We start from the raw sequence: 17,093 nt of genomic DNA, 5'->3' as shown, positions 1-17,093 counted from the left end.
TTGGCGTGCATCTGTGCGTCGCTGCGGTTCGGTCCAAGGTCGACGGGCACGTGCACCTTCCGCCGACCACTGGTGACAACATCGATGTACTGTGGAGACCTCACGACCCACGTGTTGAGCAATTCGGCGGTACGTCCACCCGGCCTCCCGCATGCCCACTATATGCCCTCGGTCAAAGTCCGTCAACTGCACATACGGTTCACGTCCACGCTGTCGCGGCATGCTACCAGTGTTAAAGACTGCGATGGAGCTCCGTATGCCACGGGAAACTGGCTGACACTGACGGCGGCGGTGCACAAATGCTGCGCAGCTAGCGCCATTCGACGGCCAACCCTGCGGTTCCTGGTGTGTCCGCTGTGCCGTACGTGTGATCATTGCTTGTACAGCCCTCTCGCAGTGTCCGGAGCAAGTATGGTGGGTCTGACACACCGGTGTCAATGTGTTCTTTTTTCCATTTCCAGGAGTGTATGTTTGAGGTTACTACACTTTACAATGATCAACATGCGTCGTAATTTTACTCATTACTATATTCTGTCCTCTGCACTTGCATAAAAGAAAACTGTTATTCTCCTTTAACATGTATACAATGTTCGACTTAACAATTGCAAGCAGTCTTGCCTTGGGTAGACGTGTCGGTGCTGGTGGTGAGATGCATGTGACTAACGCAGCTCTTCACGCCTCATGCCCTTAATGGCGGCTGGAACTATGAGCTGTAGCACTCGTATAAGGTACTGCACGTCCGCCATAAAATCTGGGCACAGGAACTCTTACAATCAGCCCCAGTGGCATAGAGGCGGCTTCAACAACCATTCGTCGCGTTTTACTCCAAAAAGGCGACGATATTCGCCTCTTCGCTGTTGCACAATCACTTTTGCGTGAGCACAGTTACGCACGTCCGATCACGTCAACACTCCCCAGGCCATTCCATTGTTCAGTCCCTGTGTCTCCAGCTACCCCTAGCTACGCTCGTATCACCAAGAGTGGGGGCGTTCCCCTACCACCTTTTTACCGAAATCATTTAGTATTTAAGAATATTTATATTTACTACCCTGGAGCCCATACCAGTCATAATAATTTACTACTAGCGTTTTACAACATTAAATTATACAGTAATAACTTATAATTACCAAGAAAAAGAATACATTTGATTCTGAGAGCTTAGTGCATTGTCTGACAGCGCTAATTCCCAGTTTCGCCAATAGATGGCATCAGGGTGCACTCCCTGGCAGTCTCACACAAGCGCGCCCGATTCAGACGCGCGGGCTCCAAATTACTGTCAGCCCACCATCATTTCAGTTCCGTTACACATGCCCCACTTCTTATTGAAGTATCTTACAGTGATAATTGAATAAGAAGTCTCTCCTATAATGAATCTGAAATGTTCGATAAGCTTTTTACCAAGGGTTTTCCCTTTCTTACTGATACACCTCGATACTTATATTACATATTTAAAATGAAACACCAATTCTTTCTCTCTTTCCTGCTAAACATTACATAAATGATTTACATATATTCTTTCCAATTTTCTTACTTCTAAACACAGTACACTTTAAACATCTTTTTTTTTTTACTAAGTTTTAAATACACTTCTTTTATCTCAGGCAAGTAAAACACACGTTATGCGCCTATTACTTTGTAGCCCGTCCTTTTCACTTTACCTCCTTACTTTTCTAATTCTTCCACAACATTTATTTACACATCTATTAAGGCTTTCTTAGAAGCTCAGTCTTTTCCAGTCTGTTTAGTCTCTACTTAAACTAGAAGTTTCATTAGAATACTGCAATATATTTTAGTGAGCATTTACCTTTCACATAGAACAAAAGAAACATAACTATTTACATATTGGTTTACTTTAATATTTATTTATATATTTATTTTCAATCTGGTAGAATTCGTGGTTCATACATTTTGAGATCCACTATGTTTCTTACTCCCAGGCGTTTGCCTGTTAATGGGTACTCTTAATAATAAGCATTCACAATGGGTATGGACACTATTTTAAATGGTCCATTATATATAAATTTAAATTTGCTGATCTCGTTATTAATTTCACTTGACTTTTCATGTGTTTTTACAAGAACGAGATCACCTATTTTGAATTTGGGATTCCTTACCTTTTTGTCGTGACGACGAATTCTCGCATCTGCTTGTTTTCTCATCTTGTCTTTTACTAAGTTCTTTTTACTATCATAATCTAATTCAACTCTATTTGGAAATTCTAGTAGGTCTTCTACTAGACTTTTACTCCTTGTCTTTTTCAGGATTTCTTCTGGAGTAAATCCAGTGCTCTCGTTTGTTAATGAATTCATGATTTCTTCGAATTCACTCACATACATGCCCCACTCCTTGTGGTTACTATGGCAGTACGTCCTAAATAACCGACCTATCTCACGCATATATCTTTCTGCCGGATTGCTTGATGGGTGATAAGCTGAGATATGTACCACTTCTACCTGTTTCTCAGTTATCCCATCCTTCCACATTTTTGAGCAAAACTGAACACCATTATCTGATAGTATTCTCTTTGGCTTCCCTACTTTCACAAAATAATCACACACCATTTTATCATACACAGCTCTGGCAGTAGCTTTTCTCAAGGGATATAGCTTTATATACTTTGAGAAAAGTTCAACTGCTACAAATATGTACACAAAACCCCCCATGGTTTTCGGTAATGGTCCAAAGATATCTACTGCTACTATTTCTAATACTTCATCAGGTTTTATTGATTGCATGGGCCCTTGATTAGTTGCATTTGTTACTTTCGCCTTTCGGCATAGATCACAAGATCTTATCCTCTGTGCCACCCTTCGTGCCATGTTGTTAAAGGTAATGCATTCATCTAACTTATCGGTACACTTCCGTGCACCACAATGGCCATATGCCAAGTGAACATAATCTATCAGCACTTCAGTGTGTTGTTCCGGCCAACATACTCTCCACTTCCCTGGATTATTTAATCTTTGAAGATACAGTACACCTTTATGTATTTTATATGAAGCCCTTATGTTAGTTGCGTCCGGATTGTCAAACTTGACCTTTACCGACTTGAGTGCATCATCATGACTTTGATATCTTCGCATATTCCGACATATTTCCCTAATTTTTTCTCTTCCTTCCTCTTTTTTGAAGTAATTCACCTCAAAAACATCTTCCCTATTCTTTACACTTTCTAATGTCTCACCTCCTTCCGGTAATCTCGACAAAGCATCCGGTACTGCATGTTCTTTCCCTTTAACATACTTGATCTCTATGTCAAATTGTTGTAAAAACAGCGCTCATCTGGTCAACCTGTTATGTAACAATCTGCAGTCCTTCAAAAATATTAAAGCTTTGTGGTCTGTATGGACCACAGTCTTATGTCCTCATAAGAAAAGTTGAAATTTCCTAAAACCCCATACTATAGCTAAAGCCTCCTCTGAAACTGTATAGTTTCTTTCGTACATAGACGTGGTTCTACTCGCAAATGCTATTTGTCTATGAGTTTTTTCCCCATCTATCATTACCTCCTGAAATATGGATACTCCCAATCCATAATCTGAACTATCTGTTGCCATGTGGAATGGTTCACACAGGTCAGGGTGCCATAACTTTATGTTTTTAGCCAAATTGTCTTTTAGCCGGTTGAATGCTGTTTCACATTCCTCAGTCCATATATACACACTGTTCTTCTTAAGTAGGTTGTTCAGATGTGGGCTATTGAACACTTGATCATCCACATACTTACGATAAAAGGAACAAAGTCCTATAAACGACTTTAGTTGTTTTTTATTCTTGGGAGCCGGACAATTTCTTATTGCTTTGACTTTGTTGGGATCCTTTTCAATTCCCTCTGGTGTTACTATGTGACCTAAAAACTTTATTTCTTTCTTCACAAACTCGCATTTTTTCAGGTTCAGGGTCATTCCTCCTTTAATTAAAGCTTTGAACACCCTGTCGCATAACTCCATGTGCTCTTCCCATGTCCTTGTAGCAATTAACAAATCATCTACATAAACCGTGATTAGCGAACTAAGTTCACTCCCTAAAATTTTGTCTAAAGCCCGAATGAACACTGAAACGGAAGTATTTAGGCCAAATGGTACCACTGTGTAATGGTAGCATTTGCCATTGAATAAAAATGCCGTGTACTTCCTAGACTCCTCACTTAATGGGATTTGCCAGTATCCTGCCGTTAGGTCTAAACTAGTCATGTACTTTACACCATTAAACTTCTGCAATAAATTATCTATGTTCTCTGGACGATCCAACTCCCTCTTCACTACTTTATTCAGAGTACGAGCATCTATCACTATTCGTACACTTCCATCCTTCTTACCTACTATCACCAATGGGTTATTATATGGGCTAGAACTCCGTTCAATGACCCCACATGAAACCATTTTATCTATTTCTTTTTGAACTGCTTCTTTCTTAGACTAGGGTACATTATATGGTGGTTTAAAGAAAGGTTCATGCTCCTCTACCTCCATGCAGTACTCATAATTTATCACTCGTCCCGGTTTGTCCGAAAATACCTCCTGATTTTCTTTCAGAATTTGCCATAGATCCTCCCTTTGGGCTTCAGATAGTCCTTCCGTTTTATCCACTACATTTCGAAGGAGTGTCTCCTTATTTCCATCTTCAACTATCTGCCTCACCAGAAACCAATCGAATTTTTGACCTATTCCTGAATCATGATCATCTCTAAATTCTACCCATCTCAGCTGGTTCTCTTCCATTACTCTAGATGATTCAAATGGTATTTCTAATACCGCACTATCAACTTTACAAACTATTATCCCTTTGTCACAATCTATAATTACTTTTTGTTTTATTAACCAGTCAATGCCTAAAATGATCTCGGCACTGAGCTCTGGAACTACTAAAAATGCATTAGAAAATAGCTTGTTTTTTATCTTAAATTCCATCATCACTTGATGTTTAACAGGTTTACTACATTTCCCTGTCGCCCCTATCACTTTAACACCTGTTACTGGCATCATGACTACTCCTCGTTGCTCTTTGATCATTTCAAAAAATGCGTGCGAAATAGCACTTATTTGAGCACCCGTATCCAACAATACATATAAATCGTACCCACATACATTAATAGGTAGGATTGTTTGCATCCTATTGTCCTCTTTCATACTTTCTTTATCTTCCCATAATAAATCCTTTTCCACCGCCAAGTCTTGCCATATTAGTTTTCCGGTTTTTATACTGACCATTCCATCTGGAGGTTTCTTTCTCTTTTTCATCCTAAATTCTTTCACCACTTTTTCCAATAGTCCTTCGTCTAGGCTCTTTAATGCCATCGCGTTCTCATTCGAATCTGTCATGCCTGAACTCTCGGTTGCGGAATCGGAAACTTCCTGTATTTCTTTTTCTCCCTGGATGCTTTCTGATGATTCTGACGATAATTCCTCCTCCTTAGAAATATGACCTTCTTCGGGTTCAAATAATTCTCGCAAATTATAATCCATTTCAACACTTTCCCTTTGTTGGATAGTGCATTCGCCACTCTTACTTTCATTATTTTCCCCTACTAATGGAATTCCAGTCTCACTCAACTCATTTGCTTCAGTACTACAGGGATCACAACACTCTTTCTCTTGGTTAGATACACTTTCTCTAATTTCTTTAAAAGAATCTTCATCACAGTCATGTACTCTTGCTGTCACTAGGTACACATCATAATCGGTGTGGCTCTCTAACACTGTCATATTCGGGTCCAAATTAATCACTTGAGTGGAAGATCTTTCTAATTGTGCTGGCTGGCTTTTGAGCTGATGTATATATTCTGCATACGAGGTAATTTCTGAATCGGCATGCGTCTCTGCACTATGCCCCTTTTTCTTATCCACCCTTTCCTCTTTAATTACTTCTCGATGCGATTCGTCGACTATTCGTACGAACCTTTTATCATATGTCACATCACTCCTCCCTTGCCCCTGCCTCTCTGCACAGTTGCCATCCCTACCGACAAACAACGCCTTCTCTGACTCTTCCTTCATCAATTCGTCACTCTGACCGCGAATTGTACTTATTTCATTCACGTGAGCCTTCACATCCGACCGATATTCTTTTCCTACTTCATTTCCCTTAATAATTCCTCCCTGCTCTCTCTCCTCTGTTTGTATCCCTGCATTATACTTCGCAAAGTTTCGTTTATGTAACTGCTCTTCAGGCGAACGACGCACTATCCTACTATAGTACTGCCTACTCCGATCTTCCCTATATTTGGGCCATTTCTTTCTTTCCGCGCGCGTTAGGCCCTTGACCTGCGCGGTATTTAGTTTTCCTGATTTTGATAATGCATCCTGTTTCCCTGATAGTGTCCTCCCCCTCGCTGAGAGTTACCTTCTTGACCTCTTCCTCTCATCATGTTAATTTGCGGTTCATTCCTACCACCTTTTACTATTCCATTCTGATTTCTGAAACCTCGAAACTCTCTAGTTTCACGCCACCTATCTTCATTCTCGATTTTTTCTAAAAATTCATCGAATGTTCGATGAGTGCCTCCTACACAGCGCTTTGAATCGTCAGGTAGCTTTTTCCACAACTCCCACACTATCTCCGATTCTGATCTACGATCTTTAAGATACTCCAAACGCTTGAACCATCCTTCACAGTATTCTTTCATGAGCCCACGCCCATGTTCTGGCATTCTGGCGACAACGAATTCTCTCCACAACCTACCTCTCTGTTGTGTGCTCCAGAGTTCCTCAAGGAACTTTTCTTTGAAGTCTGTAAACTTCAAATTGTCGATATCCAAATTCAATCCCCAACGTTTAGCATGACCTGCTAAAGCGTCTATTACTAAATTAATTTTTTCTTTATCCGACATGTCTGTTGGTAAGACACGTTCACAATTTTTTATAAAATCCATTGGCTGCCATCCACCTTGTTTCTTTTGAGGATCGTATTTTTCCTCCCTACTCAGTATTTCCGATTTTTGCATTACCAATGGGATACCAATACAGTTAAGAAACGTCTGATTCTGAACTTGCTGACTTAATAATTTTATCTCATTACGCAGTGTATTTTCCTGCTCCTGCACACATGCATCAAAACTCAACATGGTATTGCGCAGTGTTTCAATATCAGCTGCCGTTTCTTTAACAATCTCTTTCTTTAGAACTGGTACTATCACCTGTAATTTACTTTCAATTATCGGTTCTAATTTTTCACTAACCAAAGGTTCCACTGATTTCTCTATTCTCTGAATTTCGGTATCAAATCTTTTCTCTATTTCTGTGACTTTTCTCTGAACATTTGTTATTTCAGCCCTAATGCTATTTACTGATTTGTTTACCTCTGTGATACGTTGGCTTTGCGTATTCAAAATATCTAAATTGCCTTTAATTTTACCAGATAGGTTTTCATCCAATTGGGATATATGACTAGCCATTTCTGCTTTCAAACTAGCCTTCCCTTCTTGAATTTGCGCCATCATCCTATTTAACAAACTTGTTAATTCCATATCCTCTCCCTTGTGACTTGCATCCACAGATACATTGGGTTCACTTTTCACTACCTTTGGTTTCACTTCCCATTCCTCCTGTCTTATGGGTGTGGATTCATCTATGAGATTTTCCAACCCTACAACAGTATCTATGGTCCCTAATTCTGGGTCTGACCTTGTAATGTTTTCGTCTTGCTTGTTACTATTCGACTCCATCTTATGCTGCTGTATTTCGTGCCTAATAGAAATGTTTATTAAACCAAGTATTACTTGTTTAACTCCTACTATTGGACTTTCTTTTGCTGCTTTGCAGGTTGTTGTCTTGAACTTACCAATTGTGGTATATTTGTCTACAACAGAATTTTAAATTTAAAATTTTCTTGAAACTACAAGTTTATATGAAACACTTTTATTGCAGCCATTATTCTACAAACTTGGTTAATCCTGTCACGGTCGCCACATGTGACCGAACCGCTGAATCTTTCCATCAGTAAATGGGGTATGTTCTCCACTGACTCGGTTGTTTTAACCCCCTCCACTGACGGAATGACCCACTTCCCAATTCCGTATGTATAAAACCAATACGGACTTGTAGCTGTCACGCCTTTGCGCTTACTGCTACGTATTTTGACTGTAAATAGCTCAGTCCCAATGGTAAGAGGCAGTAGTGAATTCACGTAGTTAATATTTGAATCCAGCACAGCTGCCACAAGCTCAGCTCACTTTTACTCCACTCCTACCCTCGCCATTGCACCACATTAACTAGGTGCTACGTGGACCTTGCTAAATTCACTTGCGTATACATTTTTGACCGTTACTCGCCAGTATTTACCTAATGAATAGTACACTCCTAACCGGACTATTTCCCTAAGAGCTGTGATGATTGAACGGGTTCGATCCACGGCCTACAGTGCCCTACAGTTCACACGGTAACACTGCCTACCTGACCCACTTAACTTGGTAGTGAGCTTATGTATCCAATCACCACTGCTGGCAGCAGTGGATAATCCTATCAGCACGACGAGAGCAGCAGACTTACCGTCGAATCCTCCTGAAAATACTCATAACTACGGTCGCCAGCTCTGAAGGAGCAAAAGAATAAATCAATTTTTGGGCTCGTTTCAAAGTGAAATGGCTTGAGGTGAATTTAAACTTAATTCTGAATATTACTATTTCTGATCATTCTAGATGATTCTACAAAGCAAATACTCTCTCAATTTCTGTGAGGTGGCTTGGTAATTACTAACAAGACAGTTTATGCAACTTCGGTTAACAAAATTCTATCCTTCAACTTATTTAATGATTTTGGATATTATTCTTTGGACCATTGATACAGAATTAGTTAGGTGACTTTACTTGAAAGGTTGCTCAGAAAAATTTAAGTAACTGTAATAGGCGACTCATTCTGGTGTGACCATTGCTCTTTTCAACATTCTTATACGCTAAAGTATTCTACAACCAAAAGAATTGTAAATGAAAGAGGCGATGGTGGCCTCAGTCTGATTTCACTATACTATGTTTGAGGTTACTACACTTTACAATGAACAACATGCGTCGTAATTTTACTCATTACTATATTCTGTCCTCTGCACTTGCATAAAAGAAAACTGTTATTCTCCTTTAACATGTATACAATGTTCGACTTAACAATTGCAAGCAGTCTTGCCTTGGGTATACGTGTCGGTGCTGGTGGTGAGATGCATGTGACTAACGCAGCTCTTCACGCCTCATGCCCTTAATGGCGGCTGGAACTATGAGCTGTAGCACTCGTATAAGGTACTGCACGTCCGCCATAAAATCTGGGCACAGGAACTCTTACAATCAGTCCCAGTGGCATAGAGGCGGCTTCAACAACCATTCGTCGCGTTTTACTCCAAAAAGGCGACGATATTCGCCTCATCGCTGTTGCACAATCACTTTTGCGTGAGCACAGTTACGCACGTCCGATCACGTCAACACTCCCCAGGCCATTCCATTGTTCAGTCCCTGTGTCTCCAGCTACCCCTAGCTACGCTCGTATCACCAAGATTGGGGGCGTTCCCCTACCACCTTTTTACCGAAATCATTTAGTATTTAAGAATATTTATATTTACTACCCTGGAGTCCATACCAGTCATAATAATTTACTACTAGCGTTTTACAACATTAAATTATACAGTAATAACTTATAATTACCAAGAAAAAGAATACATTTGATTCTGAGAGCTTAGTGCATTGTCTGACAGCGCTAATTCCCAGTTTCGCCAATAGATGGCATCAGGGTGCACTCCCTGGCAGTCTCACACAAGCGCGCCCGTTTCAGACGCGCGGGCTCCAAATTACTGTCAGCCCACCATCATTTCAGTTCCGTTACAAGTTCCACTGTCACTAGTAGCATTTTCTCTCACCTTTTTTGGTACTCTGCATTTGTTAAGAACTTGAAAGTAGCAAATACTAAATTTCATGAAGGTGATAATTTTCAAAAAAGTGGTTCAAATAGCTCTGAGCACTATGGGACTTAACTTCTGAGGTCATCAGTCCCCTAGAACTTAGAACTACTGAAGCCTAACTATTCTAAGGACATCACACACATCATACCCGAGGCAGGATTCGAACCTGCAACCGTAGCGGTCGCGCGGTTTTAGACTGTAGCACCTAGAACCGCTCGGCCACTCCAGCCGGCTGCTAATTTTCACAGAAATTTAAAATTTATAGTTCAGTGCACGGATTTGTGACCGCTGTAACATCAAGAACAGCATCAACAACTACAACAACAACATAGTAAATGACAATGTTTTGTTTGCAGTTACCTTATCAAAACAGAAAACCATTCAATTCATCCAGTGCTGACACAAACCCTGTTAATTATATCGATGTCCTGAGTATAGAACAGCATGCATCGAAAAACGATGCATATGGTGGTAGGTAACATACCGCTGTTCAGTAAGATATATCCAAATAAACGAGATGATTTCCGTCAGTCTCAGCCGGATAAAGCAGGCGAGGAGCGTGTATAAAGCTTTAAGTGATCCCATTCTCGTGCCTGACGCCAATTACTTTAAGGCTTCGTGTGGTTGGCTGCCGCTCTAGGATTACCGATTCGGGTTTTCCCGAGTCCGGGTTCTTAGGTAGTGACAGTATCGTGGCCACATTCATGCTCAGTGAATACCTGTACTCTCGTACTAAGGTGGATTTAGGTTTATTAATTACGAAACTATTTCTTTTGTTAGAATTAGTTACACCACAGTTCGCAATGGGGTCCGTAGAGTCTTCCAAGGCCTGTAGGGAGTAAACAGCACAAACAGCCCGAAAGTGTCACACAGAACAGGAAAAATCACCCACCCCACTTAGGCGGGTAACCGAAAAACGAGAAGCCAAAAGAGAAGTCACTTACCAGTTCAGTGATCCAAACGATTTCCTAGCCTTCAGAACTATTGTCTGAAGAAAACACCCATTATTACATAAAGGACTTGCACACAGTGAAACCACTAATAGTAATAATAAAGGGGCTGGTACCAATCATTAATTCCAAAGAGATTTAAGATTTTCTCGTCGACCTGCAGCTTTTACGTTCTATTGCTAGAATGACAAATATGGATGAAGACAAATGTGTGAAGGTTACATTGCGTTATTAGCAAGTAGGGCAGAGTTTTATATCTATATGGCAGTGTATCAAGGAACCAACGATGTTTTCTGGTCGGTACTCCACTATAAAGACTATTCACATGAAGGAATGCGAGCTAGAGACCATTATAACCAGATTTCACCATTATTTTGGTGTTAGTAAAGAAATCGTTTTTTGCGCAGTATTTTTAAGTATATCGCGTTCCACATATGAAGTACTAAATAATATATTAAATTTTTTTTGACTATATTGACATTAAAAACTTCTATTTCGATATATATTAGGTTCGAAACTGTTTTTTGAAACATTTCTGTTAATTTTATTTCACCTACTGATTAGCGGTGTTTAGCAGAGTAATAATGTAACAGTTAGGTGAACATATACAGCGTTGAAAAGAATTTGTCGATTGAAACGCTTTCAAATTGAAATGTAATATCTCTTCCTAGACACATGACCATGTTTAACCTTGGAACACGTTTTTCCATCTGGAAAAGAAACCTTGCTTTTAGGGAGTAAATTTTATAACTTCAGAAAAAGGCTACCGCACACAAGAAGTGAAGCCTATTATTTAAAAATGGAATAAGTTATTATACTAAACGTCTATTATAGGGCTAGCTAGAGACGGAAGTTTAACAAGTGCACCAGAGTACAGCACTCTTTCCCCTCTTAGACAAAAGAGGTAATGGATTAAGTATTTTGGTCTGCCAATAATGGCACAGCAGACGCGCAACGAAGTCTCAAACGCCATAACCGACGTCATAGTTGCTAAGGCTTTGATTACGGTTCCATAAACAATTTGCCTACAACAACTCAAAGCCTCCAAAGCAAAAACTAGAATATTATCAAAACATAGGCGATCACACTTGCACGTAGAAAAATTTCCACCTTGGACAAAACTCAAATTTAAAAGACTAAGGCAAAAATCTAGAACAATGACTACAAATGGAAAGGAATCTCACCCAACCTCCGGTAAATTCCTTAAGTTTCCCTTGTGTCACATAATAGAGGTAATGAAACGACTTCACAAAACTACATGCCTTGTAATAACACACAGGAATAATTATTAACCAGAGCGTTAGACAATGATGTGACTGATCACCTACAGTTTTTACTGTCTGCACTGACTTCATTATTTGTAAATCGAAATGAAAAGTAAACAAATGAATCAAGATAATTAATAAGCAATACCTGAATGTATATTTGTTTGCTGATTTCATTGTTATTATTCAAAATAATGAAGATGACCTCCAAATGTCAGTATACCAGCTAAACGAAATTTGCAAGAAGTACAACTTTGAAATTTCTAGCAACAAAACAAAAATAAAGGCATATCGAGGAAAATATGCAGTGAGATGAAAAACTGGTTCGGATAATTCAGTTTCAGAACAAGTGTCTCAAATCTCTCGTTTAGGCTGTGCTATAAGTTTTGATTTGGTACTGAAAATAAAATAGACAAATTATAAGCTGTCTGTGGTGTCATTAGCAGAACATTGGGCCATAAAGTACAAAAAGAGATCATCATGAAATTTCTGTAACGTAATGGCAGTCCGATATTATCCTATAGACGAGAAACCTGCGTTACCACAAAAAAATAAGAGAATAAAATTCAAACTGCAGAGGTGAGGTTCTTAATAAAGACGAAGTGCTGCACAAGAAGAGATATGATTATCAACGTAGATATTAAAACAGAATTAAATGTTTTCAAAGTGAATAAAAAAATTCAAAAATAACTTGAGATTGAAAACAACACCTTAAGAGAATGGTAGGTCAGAGAATTCTTCAGAAGATCCTGAACTGCAAGCCGAACGGGAAAAGAGATATTGGAAGGCCTAGAAAAATGATGGGAATGATTTTGTTTGTGAGCTGTGAAAAGAGCAACGGCCTAATCCTTGAAAGCAAGATGACGATGTTGTTGATAATGAAAGCATGTAGACGATGCGTTAGTAACTGCAGCCCATCTACTTCCTATTTAAGCATTTATGATCAGGAATTGCAAAGTCTACAGAAATGACTGGACAACTCTTGGAGGAGTGACTGTAATTATCATTGAAACATATTTAGTCAATATAGGCAGATCATCCCTTCCCTGACCAATAGGATTAATGAGCCACTGTCGAAACTCGTGTCAACAACAACGACAACGGAATCATGATACTGATGTCAGTATATAACCAACTGGCCATGCTTTCCACCACAATACCTTGTTCCACAAAAGAATACGTCATGTTAGATACGTTCCTCTAAAAAATCTTGAGTTTGCGAAGTCAAACTGTGCCAAAGATCGTAATAGTGTACTATTGGAAACTTATGGACACTTGACTCACTTGCAAGATGACAGGATAATAACACAAAACCATACGTATGAATCAGATTTAACCAGTGGGCCTAAACCAATGCACTACTATTATCCCAACTTCACTCCAAAAAAGATATATACAAATAAAGGTATAGAAGACAACAATATTATGGAGAGGATAGCTGCTACACATCATATAGTGGAGATTCTGAGTCGCAGAAAGGCTCAACAAAAAACCTGGCGCAAAGTTAGCTTTCGGTCAACAAGGCCTTGTCAAAAATGGACAACACACCAAAAACGCAACTAACACACACATGACCACAGTCTGTGGGAGCTGGAGACAGATACAGAATAGTTTACAACTGGTATTAAAGAACGCAAGAAGGAGAGAGCAATTACAGTAATCCATGTAACTGCTGGGGAAACACTCCTGCAGGAGGTAAAACAAAAAAAAAAAAAAAACAAAAAAAAAACAAAAGCTCAGTGGATCAAAGAATGACAGATCGGCTAGAGAAATCAAGGTGAACTACAAAATTTTAGTAGTTTAACTTCGAGCTCACACTCCGGGAAGCAGAATACCACAATTCTGGAAAATTATAACACCTAGAAAACTAAACTACTCCTTTATACAGACTCTGAACGCTTCTAATGGAATAGTATACCACCCTCAGGACAGCGCTGTATCCGTGGCAGATTATTGAGAAGCACAGTTCATTATTTCCGGGTATTAATATGAAGTAAGGGACAAAGAAGGAAAATTAATAATCAGAAAAGTATATGGATACTGAGACCTATAAACCAGAAATTCTTTTACAAATGTAAATACAAAGATTATATTTAGGCACATCAGAAACCCATAATCCAGAAAGTCTTCAGACGCTGCAACATTACATGACATTTGAGTGAACAGAAACAGCCATTTCAGGTCGTGGCAGGAGAAATCGACTCAGCGGCATGGATGACTAAGGCAAGGCGAGCGTGACAAGGCAAGCAATGGAACCAGCCAGATGCTGCCAGCATCTTTACAGAGGCAGCTGCTCTTCCTCGACATCAAAAATATGCTAATAATCCTTTAAAGTCAGTACCTCCATGAGACTGTTGTTTATTTACAGTGCTACATTTACACTTACACAATCATGATTTGGGCTTCAAAATGCCATTATCAAGTGTTTTAAGTGATATAAATTGCCTAATATGGCATAATGTCGCATTAATAATACGAAATGGGCGAATCACGAGCCCGAATTGGAATGGTGTATGGTCCCTACACATTACAGATAGGTTCATAGGGTACTCCCTCCAGCATGCCATATAGAGTGACGTTTTCATATCAGCTAACCTGCAGTAGATATAAAAATAATACTACGAGCTTGAGTAAAGTTAAGCGAGTTGCTGCCTCCTGATTGGCTAATGCAGCCACATGTTGTGCGATCCCCTCTGGAGAAGAGGTGATTTAACATCACTTGTTACTGGAATCCTGATATGTGCAGATGTTTGGTTTGAGTAATGCGCTACACTGGTGAGATGTGATTCATTTAGTACTTTATATATTTTGAGTTGTCTTTCCCTCTTAACTATCGATTTGTGGCTTAGTTACTTTTAGACTAATGGATTAATATCGAAAGTAACTGGGAATTGACAGCCATTCAATTATTCAGCGATGTTAAGTGATTAGAATGGTAGCCAACTTAAACATCTTGAATGAATAGGATTTTAGTGTGACCCACTGAGGCAACAGTAAATGGAACACGCTTAAAACAATAAATATCTGGTTAAGGTAATTTTCAGATAGTCATTTCCGCTTAGCGTTCCCGGGGCGACCTTGGTGTTACAGTAAAACCTACTGATGTTTTGTGTCTACTGTATGGGGATAGTTGTGTGTGGCCATGGCAGCTTTCACACTGTCTAATTGCTCCGGCATGAAACCTAACAGTTGCCGAATGCAGGAATGGGAAGGGGTTAATAGGGTAACTACAATGACTAACGAAGTTTAATGTCAGGAGGGTTAGGGGAACGTAGGATAAATTGTAGGGAGTGTTCCCCTCTGTACAACTCAGAAAATCTGGTGTTGGTGGGAAGCATTAAGATGGAATAGGTTGTGGAACAGTCTACTATACGAAACACTCTACTGTATGAAATGTTGAAGTTCCTGGTGGGCTGCACACTCAGCAAACTGGGTGGTCCAGTTGTTTCTTGGCCGTAGTTTGTTGGTCACCATTCATGTGATAAATATCTTGTTGGCCACATAGAACGCTGAACAGTGTTTGCGGAGTAGCTTATAGATCACACGACTAGTTTCACAGGTAGCCCTGCCTTTGATGAGATAGGTGATGCTTGTAATTGCACTGAAGCAGGTTATGGTGGAAGGATGTGTGGGACAGGTCTTGCATGCAGTTCTATTACAGCAATATGAGCCATGATGCAAAGAGTTGGGGGCAGGGGTTGTGTAGTGATGAACAAGGATATTGTGTAGGTTCAGTGGGCTTCGACTACTATACTGTGGGAAGGGTGGGAATGATAGGGGGTACAATATTCCTCACGATGAGCGGTAGCTGAAACCCTTGCAGAGAATGTGATTCAGTGTCAAGGGGAATGCTCCTCTTTGACTGGACAGTTTGGCATTTGAGGGCGTGATTGGAGAGATAATCCGCAGGAGATCTGTCTTTGTACAAGATTGGGAGGGTAATGATGGCCTGTGAAGGGCTCAATGAGCGCCTTGGTGTATTTCGAGAGGGACTGCACATCACTACATTTGTGACTGCCACAGGCGGGTATGCTGTATGGAAGGGACTTCTTCAAATGGAATGGGTGGCAGATGTTAGCATGCAATTATTGCTGGTAGTTGGCAGGTTTTATTTGGATGGAGGTACTGATGTAGCCAACTTTGAGGTGGAGGTCAGCATCGAGTAAGGTGGTTTGTTGGGTTGTGGAGGACCAGATGAAGCAAACGGTGGAGGGGAAGTTGACATTCTGGAGAAATGAGGATGGGATATCCTCACCCTCGATTCAGATCAAAAGGATGTCTTCAGTCAGTCTGGACCAAGTGAGCTGTTTCGGATTCTGGGTAATCAGAAAGAATTTCTCTAAATGGCCCATGAATAAGTTGACATAGGATGGTGCAATGTGGGCATCCATAGCCCACAGCCTCCTTACCTATCTATCGCCTTCCCAGATACCATTCCAGTACTAAACAGCCTTCAGTTCTACCAATTCCCCCAGAGTCGTTTTACTTCTCTCATTGTCTGCTGCCACCTTGTCAAAATCTAACCTTCTGAGTGCAGCTAGCTGGCCTACCCTCTCCCCACATCACTCTGTATGCTTCTACTAGCAGCACTTCACCGTCCCACATCCGTACCCTGCTATCCCTCCCCACCCCAGCCTCATCTTACCCCCACCACCCAGTTCCTTCTTCCAACATGCGCTGCTTCTCGAATCTGGCCCTGGCTGCCAGAGAGACTGTGATCACGTGTATGTGAGTTGAGTTTGTGTGTGTGTGTGTGTGTGTGTGTGTGAGTGTGTGTGTGCGTGTGTGTGTGTGGTGTCTACTCTGATGAAGAAATAAGAAACATTGTTCGCCGTCTTCTACAAGCTCCTGTAAACCAGTCTAGTGGTCAGCCAGAAAGTAATGGAGATCATACTGAACATAGTTGCCAGTCTGCTTGTCAGCGTTCTTCTTTTGTATACTGAAATAAATGTTGCCACACTCTTTTTACTCAGCGGGATCAGGAATATAGTTATAAATAATA

Source organism: Schistocerca cancellata, chromosome 8 (assembly GCF_023864275.1).
Source record: "Schistocerca cancellata isolate TAMUIC-IGC-003103 chromosome 8, iqSchCanc2.1, whole genome shotgun sequence".
Lineage (NCBI taxonomy): Eukaryota > Metazoa > Arthropoda > Insecta > Orthoptera > Acrididae > Schistocerca > Schistocerca cancellata.
This window is presented reverse-complemented; position numbering follows the sequence as displayed.